Source organism: Bidens hawaiensis, unplaced genomic scaffold, assembly GCF_021521415.1.
Source record: "Bidens hawaiensis isolate Kalapana, Puna unplaced genomic scaffold, B.hawaiensis_p1.1 tig00005567_1, whole genome shotgun sequence".
Lineage (NCBI taxonomy): Eukaryota > Viridiplantae > Streptophyta > Magnoliopsida > Asterales > Asteraceae > Bidens > Bidens hawaiensis.
In genome coordinates this window covers 443,783-448,209 of record NW_027491360.1, presented here as the reverse complement: position 1 = coordinate 448,209, position 4,427 = coordinate 443,783, and the positions used below count along the sequence as shown (strand labels likewise).

Below are 4,427 nucleotides of genomic sequence, written 5' to 3'. Positions count from 1 at the left end.
AAATCTGTCGATCTTGTTTTGTAGTTTAAAATTGTAGTAAGACGGGAACGTGAATTGGTAAGGACGTTTGATAGCAGTAAGGATGGCTGAAATCATGTCTCATGAACGCTCATGAACGCTGATGTGAAAAAAAAGAAGGGAGCATGAATACCCTAGCTAAATGGTTATATAATGTCCGGGCGCCGACCACAAAACACAGGAATGTTTCTTGTCCTGTTCTTATTCAACCTATATATGCTTTTAGCGTATAATATATTTTTATGAATTTGAAGGCGACGTGAAATTTTTATTATCTACGTTTGGAAGTAACTTTGATCACAAACCAAGGCGTAAATCAACAACTAAGAGTGATAGAGAATTAGAAATAGATGATTCACTGATACATCAAACACACTAGTGAACTGCAAAGCTAGTTTTACACTCTTTACTTCATAACAATACTTCTACTAAGTTGTAACACTTAAAACATACAAACCAACCATATAGAATTTTAACATATAGGACTCCAGCTTTATTTGAATCAAGCACTTGCCCCATGGCCTTCACCTTCGTAGGAATCTGCCACAGCCACCCGAGTCTTCTTCTGCACGTTTTTATACAGAGTACCGACTCGTTATAAACACATACACACATAGATTTGTTGCAGTGATCACAGCTAGTAATAGATAGAAGTGGTCAAGACGGCTACTGTTCAAATCTTTTCCAAACCAACTCTTGCCAGATGCTTTCGTAGTCACATGATCAACAAACGTGATCAAGAAACTACTCAAAAAGTTTGCAGCCCCGATCACGCTTAGGTACAATGCAATTCCTAAACTTCTCAATGAATCAGGGACTTGATCATAGAAGTATTCTTGAAGTCCAACCAAAGTGAACCCATCCGCGACCCCAATAATTATGAACTGTGGTGCTAACCAGAACACACTCATGGTGGTCGAGCCGTGTAATGGATTGTCTTGCACGATGGTTAGCCGCCTCTTTTCAACAATGGTGGAAATGACCATTGTTGTGACGGAAAACACCATCCCGATTCCTATTCTTTGAAGGATTGTGATTCCTCTTTCGGTTCGGGTAATTTTTCTTAACAAGGGGACTAAGATTCTGTCATAAATGGTTACTGAAAGGATCATTCCGCAAGCGGTCAGGCCGAAGATTGAGGCAGGTGGGAGGATGAACTGAGGGGTGATCTTGCGGTTCATTAGCACGCCTTGTTTGATGAAGAATGTTGAGGTTTGTGCTACACATAAACCGAATGGTAGTGAAGTTAGCCAAATTGGGATCATGTTCAAAAGTAGCTTCATTTCCTCGACCCTTGTTACGGTTGATAGTCTCCATGGATCGTGTTGTTTCCCGTTGGAGAAATCTTGTTCTTCTAGTATCGCAGCTTTATCAAGAAACCTTTAAATGGAAAAAGCGAAAGCGTTAGGACGAATCATGTGACAAAGGGGCCTGGGGTCTATTGACCTTCTGACTGACAACGTTTTCTTATAAAAAAGGTATTAATATGGTTATTTTCTTGTAGTTTGACCCCTAAGAGAATGAAGAAAAATCTCGTGTTCCTAACCGAAAAGTTTTAGTTCTGTCACTGATTAAATATGTTTTGTAGCATATGAACTAACACCGACATGAAACTAGTAAAGAGAATATGTTATGATAATATATATACTGACGTTAGTTAAAAATCTTGGATCTGCTGACATAGAAAATATAAAAAGTAAAGATACCACAAGAAATTTGCTTACTTGAAAGTTTCTGTGTGGCCAAGTAGCCTTTCTTGAACCTTTTCTGATTTGGACACTTCATGCAACTCATTGGGGTTAGAAGGGTAAGGTAGATTTCTCTTAACAAAGGCTGCGACGCATACTTGAACCATTGGCTTTAACGGGCTTCCAGGCTTTCGATATCGATAAAAAGGCCTACCGATGATGAATATCACAATCGAACAAGCCATTACGATGGCGAGAATAATATCTGCTTGACCCCAACCTACCTTATCTTGCACATAGACGATAAGAGTTACACCGAGCAATATTCCAGCGCAAAGGGCCGCATTCCACATATTGAAGAACGTCATTTTCTTTTTGCGTTCGTCTGAGTGATCGTCATCAAACTGATCGGCTCCAAAACTTTCTAAAGATGGTTTGTGGCCACCCGTGCCCACGGATATTAAATATATTGCAACAAAGAACATGATTTCGTGGATCTTCCTTGGTTCTAAACAAAGCCTGTTACTCGCACAAGGTTTTAAGCTCGGAATCATACTAGACATGGTCAAGAGAATCAAACCCTGTACTCAATAATTAAATATGATAAATTAGATATCTTTTGATAATACTTGTGTTATTATTGGATTGTACATTGCAATACAAACAAATAATCTAGCTAGAGTTATCAAATACACAATCATATTAACTTGTTAGAAAAATGGAACTAGAAGATAGTATGTTATAAAGTTGGAAATTGGAGGTACCACTAGATAGATAATCGATGATAAAAGAACAGTGACGAAACGTCCCAAGTAAGCATCAGCTAGAAAGCCTCCAAAAAGAGGCATTAGAGTCGTCACACCGACCCAATGATTAGCGCTCTTAGCCGATGTCTTCACGTCTTGATGGAGAACTTTAGTAAGATATATGATTAAACTTGTTGCTATTCCGAAGTAACTTAGCCTCTCGGCAAACTCAATTGCTGCAAAAAGGTTGACATTAGAAATGACACATAACTCTAGCCATGGTACATGGTATTCTGTAAACCAAAACCCTAAACCCGAACAAATTTATAATTTTCTTCAAGTCTCGACATCATCACATAACTAGAACAATATCAAGAATGACCATTAGGATATATAAATCCCGCTAACTGTTTAAATCTTTACTAATGTTACAAATTTTTACATAAAGCTTTTATTTTTTAAATTGTTACGTAAAACTTTTAATAAGGTGTGTTTTATGCTAGAATCACCATCTTTTGGATTTTTGGTAAGACCAAACCCATGACCACTAAAAACCCAACTATAAAATGTTTTACCCTTTTGAAATTTGATTTTTAATCCCATTAATCAAATAATAAATATATACTTAAAATATTAAACTAAAAAAAAGGTTTTATTTAACTTGAATCAAATGCCATTGTATTTATGCTTGACTAGTGGTTATTAGGTCCTTAGAAGTTAGAAAACGCTTAAATATTATAGTCTTGTAAACGAGTATGTTTGATATATAGATGTTTAATACATAAGTTCAAACTTAGAATGTTTATTATCTAACTAGATATTATTTACTTCTAAATTTATTTATTTTTATATAAATTTATATTTATAATGATATAAGACATAACAAAATTTATTTATTTTTGTATCACAATTATATATAGTACTAATATTTACTATATTATTACATAAATAGTAATATATTCACCTAAGTAATAAATTCACAAACCTAGTTAAACTCAGTGCATGAAGCTTGGACTTGAGCTCTCAATTTAGGTTTGAGTTTGACTTGTCTCAATTTCAACGAGCTGACCACGCGTAGCTTATAAACGAATTGACTTGCTTTTAATAAAACTATTTAGTTATGCTTTAAACAGTTTAAAAACAAATCTTCCCATGTATAGTTTTGACTTTTGAGAGAGAAACAAGGATAAGAATCCAAAACTCATCAACTCTTTAACATTAAAGCGCACACAAAATGATCTTTTTGACACTAAGTAATGAGAATGAAGAATAAAATCAGGATCCTTACCAATAATAAACAAGGACGCTTTCCAAGCTCCGGTTGAAGTGCGGAGAGGTGTTCGACCTCTATGATCAAACGAAGAATCATAAACCCATTTTTGTTCATCAATTTCTACTTCTTGACCTTTTTCAAGATGCTCCATATGTATCACTTGCAAACTATGCTATTAGGTTTGAATATTGGAGAAGAGTTTGTGGCTTTCAATGGGAACATCTTGGGTTGGTTTATATAGTAAATATTTCTGCCTTATGTTCCATTTTTAGTGGGCTGGTAATAATTATCAACTTTCATCTTATGCGAAGTGGTGAACCATTATTTATTATTAGAGTTGACGATTTGATTAATTTATTTATACACGAGTTCATCAAAATTGTACATATTAGGTATAAATGCATTCATACATTTGATATATATCAACCTTCTTCCCATTTGTGAAACGTGTCTCATGTTTGTTTACATACCATTCGAGCATCTATTACTCATTACCTATGTGTTTACCCATTTATGATATGTTGTTATTTAAAGTTACTCGATTGGATGCTAAGTTATTGAATACAGATGCTAAATTTATCTAAAAACCCGACTTAATATATCAAGTACTTAATCACAATTCTAAAATAATTTTCAAGTTTCTAACGACGTTAACATATTATTCATGATATGTTCTTTTAGATTATATTAAATTACAATTAT

At 34.6% G+C, this 4,427-nt stretch overlaps 1 pseudogene across 1 annotated transcript; it reads right to left on the bottom strand.

Annotated features, from left to right (window-relative positions):
• Positions 1-520: 520 nt before the first annotated feature.
• LOC143630096 (protein NRT1/ PTR FAMILY 5.6-like) lies at positions 521-4,113 on the bottom strand (annotated as a pseudogene). Its single transcript, XR_013153100.1, has 4 exons — positions 3,741-4,113; positions 2,471-2,688; positions 1,743-2,287; positions 521-1,398 (listed from the first exon to the last, which is right to left on the bottom strand). The product of XR_013153100.1 is annotated as a protein NRT1/ PTR FAMILY 5.6-like (transcript).
• Positions 4,114-4,427: the final 314 nt, after the last annotated feature.